Source organism: Ictidomys tridecemlineatus, chromosome 8 (genome assembly GCF_052094955.1).
Source record: "Ictidomys tridecemlineatus isolate mIctTri1 chromosome 8, mIctTri1.hap1, whole genome shotgun sequence".
NCBI lineage: Eukaryota > Metazoa > Chordata > Mammalia > Rodentia > Sciuridae > Ictidomys > Ictidomys tridecemlineatus.
The window spans coordinates 41,060,640-41,074,929 of NC_135484.1; the positions used below are offsets into that span (position 1 = coordinate 41,060,640).

Sequence of the window (14,290 nt, forward strand, 5' to 3'; positions counted from 1 at the left end):
CACTAAATCATCCATGGTCACCTCAGTGGGAAGCTCTATTTAAACTCTGAATGACACTTCATGTGCAGGAATTTGAAGAGCTTATTTTGTGGTGTCACAATTTACAGTTTAACAGACAACATGATCTAAATTTTGGGTTGCTTACACTCTAAAAGCTCAAGTTTTTTAAGCAAATTTTAAAAGAAAGATCTTTTCTGAATGTTTGGGATTGTTTCCTTAATCCTACATCAGCCAGATAGCTCATTTGTTTGCTCAGAACCAACATGGATTTTGAAATTCAGCATTTCCCTGTTATTATGAAATAAGACTTTTGTTTTTATAAGCAACAGGTGTTTGACTGGAGAGATGATTCCTGTGCTATTAATACCAGAGATTTAATGAATGCTTTGTTTACAGATATGTATTTATAACTTGTAATTCTTTCATTTAGTAGGCCCTGACAGGTAGAAGTTTGACAATGAATCTCAGATAAAAACCTCTCTCCTCATAGAGATTATAACCAATGGAGAAGACAGATAGGGAAGAAATGATAGTACAGCATGTCATATGTAAGATGGTTGTGATTTATTGGGAGTAAAATTAAAACTGAGAAAAATGGAAAGGAAACATGGAGAAGAGGTACTTTCAATTTTCAGTGGGATACCCCACTGAAAAAATGAAGCCTCACAATGAAGATGACACTTGAGAACTGGCCTAAAGGAGATGCAGGAAGAGGCTAAGCACAGACAATTCTTCTGGAGAGATTTGACACAAAGAGAGAAAAGAGAGCTTTGTTGAGAAACACAGAATTTTTTGTTGAAATATATAGGAATATATATTTAGGAGAGTGGTGATGTAAAAAAGGGATTTTTGTTGTTGTTGTTGTTGTTGTTTTAAGAAAGTTTTTTTTAAAACTTAGAGAAATAATTTTCTTCTGCCCATGATAGCCATATAGATTTTAACTAACAAACAAAACTCAAGAAGTATATATCAGTACAGATTTAATTCTATTCTGGGGCCTATCCTATAAACTATGCCATTCTGACGCCAAGATATTTTCATTCCAAAGTGATATTTTACTTAACAACTAAAATTTTTAAAAAATTAAATTTTCATGCACAATGAAATCAGATGTGGAAACCCAGAAAAATTTAAAATGTGAATCAGTTTACTGGAATATTTTATTTAAATGAAATATGATTCCCTATGATTTGGGACCCAATAATAATCCTAGAATTATGTAATTATCATATGTGCCCAAGGGGAAAAAACATGATTTCTAAGCTAAATGAATTATACCTATTACTAATGTTCCTATGGGCTTTTAACATTTATTCAGTTTAGTTTATATTTCATCTGGAAGTCTTTTGCAGAAAATCTGGAATGATTTTCACTTAGTTGGAAAGTGAGAAACTTTGGAAAATATTCAACCTCTGTAGTAGGTGCTGAATAAATGTTAGTTAAGTGGATGAATGCATGCATTAATGAATATATGAGTGAATGAAGAGTTCTATGAATGGTTTATAAATAAATACATAAATTTACTGTGTCATATATAATGCAGAAAATATTTTGTCTGATCATCAAGAAAATCACAAGTCCCCCTTTATGATTTCTTTGTTTGTTCATAGGAACAACATTGGAAGATACAAAATCAGAGCAGTGAAAAAAAATCATCATTATTGAACATTCTGGAACACACTGGATGGATAGAATATAGGAAAGAATGACAGGGAAGGTTCATGTCTAACCCAGGTGATTTTTATGCACATTGATTATATATTTAGGAGGCTTCTTTTCCCTTGCAGTGAGGATTAAAGTTAGGATTAGGGTAAAGGGAGCTTCTTAAAATACAAGGTGTCACTCCTGGGATATAATTGCCTCACCTGAAAAGAGGGTGAAAGTTATTTTTTCTCCTTTGAGTCAGGAACTGGTGATCTCCCTCCCTCCCCTTCATATACTTCCCCAACCCTTGCCACACACACAACTCCCAAGGCATCCATGAATTGAAAGATTTGTATGAACTCTTACAAAGGATATGACTGTTTTCATACAAGCAGTTTCTCTACCCACTCATCTCCCAAGGAAGTTCCTTAACAGGTAGCAAATTGATGCAAGGGATTGAGACTAATTCTCAAAAGGCATTTTAGAGAGGTTCACCTCAGAATGTTTTAGGAAAGCAAAAAAAAAAAAAAAAGAAAAAGAAAAAAAAATCTCTCTCTCTCTCTCTCTCTCTGATGATAGATAGATAGATCAACAGATAGATATAACTTTCCACTATAGAAAAGACTTGCAATTTTTTTTTTTTTAACTCTTAGGCTAGTTAAAATATTTTCTTCTACTTTCCTTTTTCCCAGTTTGGTAATAAATGTGGGTCAATTCTCACAGAATTCTGTTTAAAAACAAAAACAAAACAGATAAAGTGCCTCTAGGAGCACAATTGGGTAGAAATTAATCAAAGAACCCAGCTCCTCTGAGCCAAGTTGCCACACCGCCCACTAAGCCCCAAAGTGGGGATTTCCATTCAAATAGTTGCAAAATAGTCTTTGATACTTTATATTCTTTATTCATGGTAGCCTTGTTACTTCAGTCAAACAGAAAAAAATCCTGTCTTCTCTAATGAAAAGGAAATTAAATTAAATTTAAAAGAAGGGCAGTTTGTTGTTTGTCGTTAGACAATAGACACTAGGAGGGTAATGAAATAAAGGCAAAAAAGAAAGATGTAGGCCAGAATTTCCCATTTTTTTTCCCACAGAACTCTAGTTAAGCCAGATGCTCCAAGAAAAGTGTACTCCACAGTGGAACACAGCTCTGTAGTTCTGCATAGACTGTCCTCTCAGGGGACACAAGATGCTCATTAAAATCATAAAGGCCCCAAAATACTAAGGCAAAGAAATCCATTGAACTCAGTTTTTCCAAATTTTATGAGTCCATAAAGCCTTTTAAAATGTAATACACTGGATAATCCTGCAGAGTTAGTGATACAGAATCTGCCTAGAGCATTCCTGGACGGAAAGTGCAAACACATCTAAGTGTACACACAGCCAGGCCCCAGGGAAATGGCATCATTTAGAGGTAATCAAAGCCTTTGGTAGAAAAACATAACCTTATGATGCTCAGAGCATGGAAAAAAGAAATTACATAGGCTGGGAACCATGTACCCCACAACTTAGGGGTAGTTGGAATTAGAAAGAATTAAAACAAAGTCAAGAAACTGAAAACAAAATCTTAATTATTAAATTTACTAGACTATATTGTAAATTAAGCTGTCTGGTGGTATCAGATACATGTTTTCTAGTATAAAAGTATTTAGATCACAATATTTGTTTTAGTAAACTTTGAACGCTGAGTTCCATCTGTCTTTGCAAAACTGTACTTCAACAGAATTCTAATGGTGAGGGTAGCAGGCTCACAAAGCTTCTTGGACATTAAATTTCTTTTACAAAACAATAATTTGTCGAATTAAGTGCCAGTGGAACAGATGGATTAAATTTCCCTCACAATGAGCACAAATTAAAAAATTAAAGAGAAAAAAATACTTGGTAAAACCAGCTTTGTATTTTGCTGGATCTAAAACATTTAGGAAAATGGTTTGAGATGTTTGGCTAAAGCCCAGTGCCACCAAGCCTGCCTGGCTCCAGACACCAGTCCCATTTACTGAGGATTTCCATTAAGCAAACAGATGGGCGGATGGTTTATTACCAATTTCTCCACTAATGTGAAGCTTGAATGTAATATTCCTGGAAGGACAAAAGTCATACACTTCATGCTTGTACAAAGGTGGGTTGAGATCTTTGAATATCACCTATGATAGGGAATTAATTTTTAAAGACATTAATTGTATAAGATAAAAGAGAAAGAGGTACCTAAAAAAAAAGTTAAAAAATTGGGAGCATGTTTTATGTGTAGCTCAAATTTCTGAAGCTATTATTGTGAATATAATTACTCAGGTGCTATTTAGAATAACATGTAATTTTATGAAACATATTTAGGAAAAAAGCAAAGATTTTGTTAATGCACACTTTTTTAAAAAAAATATTAATGGAGTTTATTTTTAGAGCAGTTGTAGTTTCACCAAAAAACTGAGTGAAAAGTACGGAATTCCTGTAAAGAAATGCCCCATTCTCGAGACTCAGCCACCCCATTATGACACCCCTCTCCAGCACAGTGCATTTCTTAGGATTAGTGAACCTACATTGGCACATTATTATCAAGCTTGTAGTTTACATAAGTTTCAGTTTGTGTATGCTTTTACAAGGAGGTAACTTGTTATTCTGTATTAATTATCTTATCCAATCACTAACAATGATGCTAAGTGTATTGTTAATGGGTATTTGAGATTAAAGGAGACTGGAACTAATTTTTGTGCTTGTTTTGAAAGCAATAATTTATAATCTTCATTAATTTATTCAATTTCAAGAAAAAATAAATTGCAGAAGAACATAAGTCTTACATACTAACTCATCCCAAGAAGGAGACAAACCTCATAAATTATTGAATACCATTCTAATTTGAAATTTTTCTAATATGTTGAACTCTTAAGTGTGTCAACCACATGTCCTCTCTTTCATTAGGGAGATATACATGTGGCAAGAACTTTGATGCTGAGATTCTGAGTCCAGAGACTGAAATTCAGTGTTGAGAGCCACAGGCCAAGGGGCCCCAGCAAACTTCCAGCTGCCAGCAAACTTCCAGCTGCCAGTTGATGATTGGCTCACAGCGGCCCCAGCAAACTTCTAGCTGCCAACTGATTGGCTCCTCTGTGGTGATGCTCATTGGGCTGTCCCCCCACCCTTTCAGACCACGGAGCTGCTCATTGGGGCACTTTTTTTGGCTCTGCCCAAGCACCCAGCCAATCAGTTGGCAGCTACAAGTTTGCTGGGGCCGCTGTGAGCCAATCATCAACTGGCAGCTGGAAGTTTGCTGGCAGCTGGAAGTTTGCTGGGGCCCCTTCGGCTGTGGCTCTCAACATTCAGTTTCTTGAATTATGGTGCCTCTCTTGATCCATGTACTGGATAGAACAAAATATCTAAGGGAGAGCTTAAAAACTATGACCAATTCATTTTCTGAGCATGCTGTTGCTGAAGGTCTGGTGTACCCAGTGACCACTGCATTCCCATTAAACCCAAAGAATCATTATAGTATTTGCAATGCCCCAAAATTTTGGACATACAGGATTTTTTATAAGTAGAGAGAGCTAAAAACTCACTCGCACATGTCATCTCATCTGGGGTGGAAGCTTTCTGTGTTTATTTGGGTTTTATTACTTCTATATTATTTTTTCATATCATAGTAAGGATAACAGAAAACATTTTTTAGTTTTTTCAAATCAGACAATATAGATAAAAACCCCGGAACAACATAATATTGAATTTCAGTTCCCAATAACGTTATAAAAACCTCCCTGCCCTTCTGTCTCTGTCTCTATCTCTCTCTCCCTCTCTTCCTCACTTATTCTTTATTGTTACTTTCCCAAATTCATATTCCCTCATCCTTGAAATAACCTTCAGCCTCCAATTTTGGCTCTCATCTTCACATTGGCCATAATTTGGTCTAGGATTCCAGGGTTAGAGCACTTGGTTCAGGTTTAGCCAATCTAGCACCTGGACATCTACCTCTTACCCCCTATCCCCCAATTCATAGTGGTGAGTAGAGAACTAGTCTGTGACCAGATCTTTTCCAAACTGGATTTTCTGTTATGCAAACCAACACATTATCTTTTTAGTTTAAGTTTATTTGAGTTTGTTTTCTTCTCATTTGAAAAAAACCTCTTGGTACAACCTTTCAGATATTTTCTTGCTGCTATTCATACATACATGCTTATTTAATGCAATTACTTCTATGAATTAAGTTTTCCAGCAACTGAGAGAGCTTATCCTCAGTGATTTTAATTTTGTAATACAATTTATAGACTTAGAATAAAAGTTAATACTATATTAAGAACATAAGAAGAAAAAAAAAAAACAGGCATGGTGGCTCATAGCTGCAGTCCCAGCAGCTTAAGAGGCTGAGGCAAGAGGATCGCTAGTTCAAAGCCAATCTCAGCAATCGCAAGAGCTAAGCAACTCAGTGAGACTCTCTCTAAATAAAATACAAAATAGGGCTAGAGATGTGGCTCAGTAGTCAAGTACCTCTGAGTTCAATCCTGGTACTCCCCTCCCAAGGAGTGGGGGGGACATAGAAAGGTCCTGATAACTTCCTTAGACTGTTTTGTTTTTCTAAAACACCTGCAACATTGGAAGTTTTTTTTTTTTTTTTTTTTTTTGTAAATTTGCTGCTTTGATATACAGTATTGCAATGCAGAGAAGATCATTGGCTTTTTAAATAGTCTTGCTCTATGTTCTCTTAGTTGCTTCTCATATTTGAGTGCCATTTATTTGGAATACAACCCATTAATTTTAATTTTAGCCTCAATTTCTCATTAAAATCATCTTGACTTGGACAAACAAACATGGATTGAATAATTTTTTTAAAAAAGCACATGTCCTGTTTTAAACATGTTTAGTCTATAAATTCACAATCTCTTTTCTTAATTCTGTGTGAGAACTACAGCTTCCTTGTTTCTCTTTCAACTACATAGGTGAGCACATTTCTAATCAAGCCATTGCAGGTGTTGAATATGATCATATTTAGAGAGTAGCTTATAGATACAAAGAATGAAGTAAACATGAACTTTAAGATTCCAAACTTACCTTCACTCTTCTCCTTTACCCATCTCACCCATACTGGTATATAGGATAAGTGACCTGAGAAAAGAAATGAGATGTCATTTCTGGCCTTTCCTTCTGAATACTCTACTGAATATTTATTTTTTGACAACTTTTAATATTTAACAGGAAAGGGAAAAAAAACTACAGTTCCTGATCACTCTGAGGAGATGAGAATGACTTAATCAGGAGAATCTACATGGATATCATGAAAAGAAACAGAAAAAAACTAAAGTCTTCTATAGTTAAGAATACTAATATGATTGAAATATTTTAAAAGATTATTGATTTTAAAGTGTTCTTTAATATGAAAACAACATTGATTGTGAGAGAACATGTGAGTAAATATTTGTTATTTATTCATGAGTAGATCAAGACAATTAGTAACAAACTGAGTTCTGATTTTTATATCAGCTTTAATATTTTATCCTCTAAAGAGAAAAACGTCATCATCATTTGACACCGACAAATAGAATTTGTAATCAAAGTTGTTTTTGGCAGACTAGTACAACACAGGAAGCCAGTGGACTGGGCCAAATATTTTAGTAGTCTGAGTAAAATTTCCCCAAATCTATTAGCAATTGGGAAACAAGTTTTACTAAAGCAAAGTAAACATCCTCAAATGTACCACTGGTCTCCCAGAAATTGAAAGTTGCATAGAGTAGGGGTCTAAAGGACTAAGCTTAAAGCTTCTGGTGAGAACCCAGTCTCTTGTTTAAGGTTCTCAATTAATATCTTTGAAGAGCCATTCCTTGATGACTGCTGACAAATTCAAGAAAGACTGCTGTGCCTTGCTGTAACTACAATATTGTGCTAATCCTTCTGTTAAAATAATCAAGCTGTCACCTTATCTACCCAATAGGTAAATGGGAATAACTAGCAGATAGATATACCTTTGGAGACAAAAATTCTCTAACACACATCCAGTTGCATATTCCTAGACATACAGAAAAAGTGACATTATAAACGAAAAACAGAAAAAAATATATACATTGTGGATAGGAGGCATGGGGTAAATAAATAGGTATAATTGATATGTCAATATAGAGGAAAACAAATCTTAAAAAGCATAAAGAGATGGAGAATTCCAGAGACATAAAATCTACCTATGTAAAAACATCAGTCATTAGTATGTCATGGGATGAGCTGAGTAGATGTGTCACAAGCAGAAGACAAGGATAATGAACTTAAAGAGAAGTCAATAGAACATAGGGAAAGAGGAGCAGAGGAAGAAAATAAAGGGGAAAAAAAGAAACATAAGAGAATTTGGGAGCATAACAAAAGTGTAAAAATATAGTCATTGATGTCTCAGAAGAAAAATAGAGAACTTGACCAAATCAGTTTTCAAAGAGATGAGGCCAATTATTACCTAAAAACACCAACCATTAGATTTATGAAGGTCCCCAAATCCCAAGTTGGATAAATATGAACAAGACCACACCTTGTGTATTTTAGTCATAGCAATGAAAAAACGAAAGTAAAGTGAAAATCTTAAATCAGTCAGAGAAGACCAAAAAGAAATATTACTTTCAAAGAAGAAATAAAAATAAGATTAACAGTTGACTATTCAGCAGAAATTATAAAAACAGAAGAGAATGGAACGGCATCCTTAAAGTACTGAAGAAATAAAATGCCAACTAAAGTTCTATGCATGAGAAAATATTCTTTAAAAATGAAAACTAGATAGGATGATTTCAGTTAATAAAGGCCAAAACTTTGTTGCAAGCAGAGTAGTTTTACGAAAACAACAACAAAAATAACACAAAGATGAAATCATTCATGTTAAAGGAAAGATATTCAAGAAGGATATAGAGCAAAGAAAAGAGTAAATGTGTGTGTAAATATATTTTTGAAAAATCCGTATCTAAGATAGCAATAATATCTTAGGATGTTTCTATCAATCTAACACAATTCAACAGAGACATTTATCAATCACAGAGTTAAGTGCATCTCATAGCTTAAAATATATGTATAAAGAAACATAGAAATAATAATTGGAGATTTTTATTTAATATGCCTGTCTCAATGACTGATAGAAGTAGAAGATAAGAGATATAGATTTGAGCAACATGATCAGTAATTTTATTTAATTGATATTTACAGAACACTGCACTAAAAAATGAATTTTTAATATTATTTTGAAGCTCACATAGGTTGTTTGTCAAAATAGACCATTTACTGGCCCATAGAGTGAATCTCAATAGTTTCAAAAGATTTAAATAACACAGAATATATTCTCTGACTACAATGGAAATAAACTAAAAATAAATAATAAAATTTTAACTAGAAAATTCTCCAATATATAGAAATCTAATAATACAGTTTTAAATAAACATGATAAAAGGAGAAATCACAATTAAAGTAGAAAATATTTTAAACTGAAAGCTAATGATAACAGGACCTAAACACTATGGTAGGCAGATAAAGCAGTATACATTGTGAAGTTTATAGATCTAAATTCAAATAAAAAAGGGGGATTATAGTTCAATGATGAAAACTTCTATTTAGGTAATTTGGGAGAATTTCAAAGTAAATTTTAAAAAAAGAAATAAAATAAAAAACAAAAGAGCAAATTTTAGTGAAATGGAAATAGGTTTCCAATAATCAACAAAACTAAATAGACATTTTGAAAAGATCAATAATATTAATAAGCTATTTTAAAGAAAATAGTCCAGAAAACAAGAGAGAAAAGGCAAATTACTAATATCAGGAATGAATATAAAAATATCAGTGAAAGGTTTTAGACATTGAAAAGAGAGTGAGACACTATGCACCACTATATGCCAGCAAGTTTGATAATTTAAATGAAAAAAGAAATCTTTCTTAAAAATGCTTCTGCTTAATAGTTTCAAAAAGAAACTCTAAATTTAAATCTACAGTTAAAATGCTTTCTTCAAGAAAATTTTGGCCCAGAAGTTCTTACTGATGAAATTGTTCCAAAAATTTAAGAAAAATATCGTTTGTAATCTTTTTTTTTTTGAAATATATCTTATCCTAATTTATGAGACCAGCATGACCTCAAACTGAAACCCCATTTTAATTTAAAGTTAAGAAAAGGCAAAAGTTTTCCTCAAGTGCTTTGCTAAATGAATGATTTAAATGGGTTTAAATATTTTAATAATTTTTCTGAATGAAAAGTTTATGACTCCTTCCAAAGATTGTTCCAGTATTTGATACTGTCTCTACATAAATAGAAACCTTTGACAGTTGTCCAAATGTTAGATAAGAACAAAATGATAAAATTTGACCCATTTCATATTAATAAAATATATTCCTGTTTAGCATTGAAAAATGACTCAATATTTTTTTTCTTTTTTTTTTGCCTCAATGTAGTTTGCTGACATAAAATGAATATTTATGTGTGAGTCAAATTCTGCTTTAACATGCTCAGTTGGTTGGGTAGCGTACTAGAATTTGGAGAACATGATACTAGAGAATCTTTACTATGTACTAGTCACTGGAGGGAAAAGTTTTAGATCCATGTCAAGTGAGGTAATAAGTTTGTTAAAAACTTTTTCACCTATATATTTACATAATAAGTCTTTATGTTTTTCATTTATTATTTGAAAACTGCCTGTTTTAAACAACAGGCAGATATTAGCAGCAACAATTGGTTCAAAATATTTTGTTTGTTTCTATTTAGGTGGGTTTTTTCCTTTTAATTATTTCACTTGAAGTTTTGTTCTACTTAGTATAAGATGATTAGATAGCTATAAATATATTTTAAGCATATAATCATTATAATTAAATAATTACTTAAAAATATGAAAAGTTTTTACTAATGAGGAATTAAAAATGGCAATATCTTTCTTTAGAAAGGAAGTAGAATACAAAAAACAGCTATCTAGTATGTGGCATACACAAACAGGAAAGATACCAAAGAGGGTTTCTTTGTGAGATATATATATATATATATATATATAGTATATATTTCAAAGGTTAAAATGAGTTAAATATATTAAATGGTGAAAAGTATAAGAACTTTGTTTTCAATAAAGCACTTCTTTTTTTTCCTTAATAAAAACATGATCTAGTGCACTTTCTTTTTTCTCTGCCATCTTAGATTACTATACACATCTTTCTATTCAATATACTTATAGATATACATATCAACATATTTGTGCTTGATACATGTATGTCCCAGTTTTGGTGAAGCATAAATTAATTTATAATTAATTCTGTATTTTAGGAAATGTTTTTACTTTCTAATTTTTTCAATTTGGTAAACTGTGAATTATATGTAATTAATATATTTACAATGAAATATTTTCCTAGATCCATGATGATTTTAGGGAAAATTTCTCAGAATTTTGTGTACATGTATTTCAATGAATAAGTTGTTGGGTTTTTTTCAAAACATATCTAGACTAAGCAAAATAAGTACACGTTATACTGTAACCAACAAAGAATATCAAACTTCATATATATAATTTTTTTCCTTGACTTATTTTCTTTTTAAATTTTAACATTGGTTTTTAATTTACAAAATTCTAGTTTTACTTTGAGGGAGATAGGATGTGAGGATAAAATCTTCCCATCTTTTTCTTTATGACTTCTGCCCTTGATAGTATATTTAGATAGGTCTTTCTTACCTTAATATACATATTCCCTACATTTTATTTTAGTACTTATGTGGTATTATTTCTAACACATAAGTCATATTCAAGATCATGGAATCTATTATTGTTTGAATCTTGAAGGTCCCACAGAGGACCAGGTATTAAAGTCTGAGTCCCCAAGGTCACACCATTGGGAGGCAGTAAAACCTTTGAGAGATGGAGCCTTGGGGGTCGTTTGGTCACCCAGAAAGTGCACTTGAAGCAGATTATGAGAACCCAGTCTTTACCTCTTTCTCTTTTTGTTTCTTGGCCATGAGGAGAAGTTTTACAGTATCATGTGCTTCGACCATGATGTGCTTGCTGCCTTGCCACAGGTTCAAAGCAAGGAGCCAACCAATCATGGGCTGGAACCTCTAATACTGAGACAAAATAGACCTTTTCTCCTGAAAGCTTGTTTATCTCAAATATTTGTTACATAACAGAAAACTAACTAACAGCCTATATATCCCATTTTTAGATATTCTTTTTAGATACTTTGTAAAGAATTGCAATGCACGTGCTACAATAATTATGGTAAGTCTCTTATATGGTCATGCATATTTTTCATTGCTATTATGAATGGAATATGTTCATCATTATTTCTGAAATTTAAGGAATACATAGATATTTTTGTATATTCCTCTTCCTCTCCATTGACCATTACCAAATATTTCATTGGTTGCAAAAAATTTCATAACGGATTTCCTTGAGATTCTCTGAAATTTCTCTTGAGCTACTGAAATGTGTATTAGGCTCATAGATTTCACCTAATATATGAAATGCCTGATGGGTGTTGTACACCATCCCAAGTATAACTAGAAAGTGACTAACATACAGTAAACATAGTCATTAAAAGCCTAGAAATGCTTAATATCATTCAGCAAGGAGCAATCAAATGCCATTTTCAAAGTATACACAAAGAGTATGTGGCAATGAAGATCAAAAGATCTGAGAGCGGTGAGGTAAATTATTTCTGTCAGGCACAGGTCAGATGAGGTTAATTATCAAATGTTTACAAAAGGAGATCAGCTTTTGGTCAGTCACAGGCTAACACGAATAGAAGGGCCAGATGGATTCTGTGAAGCAGCAGCTCAGAATTTAATATCTCCGAATCCCTATAGAAAATCAGGCAAAGCAATTGAATACAAACTGAAAACTTTTGGAGAACCTTAACAACAAAACTAGTTTATAAGGTATTTCCATGAACCACAAAACACAAAGTTCAAGGAACAAATTCCCAACAGCTAAAAGACCTAGATTGTATCAGAGTCTACATGAGAAGAAGCAGAAAGAGGTAACATAACATTTAATGATGTCAGTTCAAGAGGATATCCAAATAGCTCATAATGTTAATTTTAAAGGACACTGGTATAATTTGAGAACAGCAATGTGAACTAGCAGTGTAACACATGAACTCTGTTAAGTTTTATGTTGCTGCTATAACATCACAAACATAGTGGTTTAAAATAATAAAACACGTATTATCCCACAGAGCTGTAGGTCAAAATCCTATAGGCTCAGATGTTTCTCTACTCCAGATCCACGTGATCAAAATCCAGGCGTTTGAAGGGCTGACTTCCTTACTGGAGACTCTCAAGGGTGACTCTACTTCCTGTCTGATTTAGTTTACTGGCAGAATCTCCTGTGACTGTTGGAGTAAATTCCCCATTTCCTCATTGACTACTGGCCATGAGTCATTCTCATCTTCTAGAAACTGCTCACATCCTTGGTTTCATCTCCTTCCTCTGTTTTCAAAGATTGCAATCACAAATCAGATCTTCTCATATTTCAAATACTTCTAAATTCTCCCCTATTGAACCTCTGTTGGTTCAAGTTTGATAAGTTTTTCTGCTTTAAAGGTGGTTGTGATTAGATTTGAGTTCACCTTAAAAATTCAGGATAATCTCCCTATTTTTAAAGTTAGTCCATTAATAACCTTAACCACATCTGTGGGGTTCCTTTTCAAGAGTATTTAGATTAGTGTCTGATTATATAACTACTTGACAGAAATTTTGTGGGTCATCTCTAGAATTCTCCCTGTCCTAAGATATGTGGTAATTTCTGAAAGGATTGGAGTAGTCTGAGATAAACGAACTTGCAAAACCAATCAGGTAAAGTTCTTTTCCAGAAAAGGTACCTAATTAAAAAAAAAAAAAACTGCTGAGTGGAGACAAAATTGAATAAGATACAGGAAAAAGATATAAATAAAAGAGAAAATCTAGATTAAAGTGTGGGAAGATAAAGAGACACAGTACAGTGTTCATAAACAGATATAGATACATTTCCCCATAACTATTCAATAAAACCCAGAAAAAAAAATCACAAGTTCTGGGCAGTTAGATTTTGATTTTAAAATATGACTTGCCACTTAAAGAAATCAAAGCTTTAATGAGAAATAGATAATTTTCAAGTGTGAAGGGGAAAATAGAGAGGTCAAATCTGGAACACTTCAAAAATACTAAGGTCATGTTAGAAAGATTTAGACCAATCATATAGGTACCCATAGAAGAATTTAATTTTCAAAATCATAACACTTTTAATTCATTATCTTGGAAACTGGTACATAAAAGGAAAATAATCAAGTAATTATCTTGGCTTTCCTATACAAACTATACTATGCAGTGAAACAACATAAGAGGGAAGTCATTTCTTTGTGAAATTATTTTAGCTAGTGCATGAAAGGGAAATTTTATGGATATTACTGTTTTGCAATTTCTGGTAACCTAAAAGATCCAGGCATTGAGCATCAATGGCTGGTAACATCTAGGTGAGACAACCAATTCTGATAAACCTAGCATTAATTCTAACCTTGCCAAATTGATAAACACCTTTTTAACACAAATCTGGAGTCAACTGTCAATCACCAGAAAACAATGGACAAATCATGCTATGTCTGATCAGGACATCACTAAAATCCAGACTGTGGGAAACTTCCAGAGGGAATTATGAAGATTCTTCAACAGAATTGGGGAAAAGAGAAAGAAATGGAAGAAAGAACTAGTCAAT

At 32.9% G+C, this 14,290-nt stretch overlaps 1 long non-coding RNA gene across 1 annotated transcript in view; it reads left to right on the top strand.

Annotated features, from left to right (window-relative positions):
* Positions 1 to 3,648: 3,648 nt before the first annotated feature.
* The window catches only part of LOC120889128 (uncharacterized), a 92,673-nt gene continuing 82,031 nt past the window's right edge, over positions 3,649 to 14,290 (top strand). The window contains exon 1 of the long non-coding RNA XR_013424588.1: positions 3,649 to 3,759. This is a non-coding gene — a long non-coding RNA (uncharacterized LOC120889128). The remainder of the gene's footprint in view (positions 3,760 to 14,290) is intronic.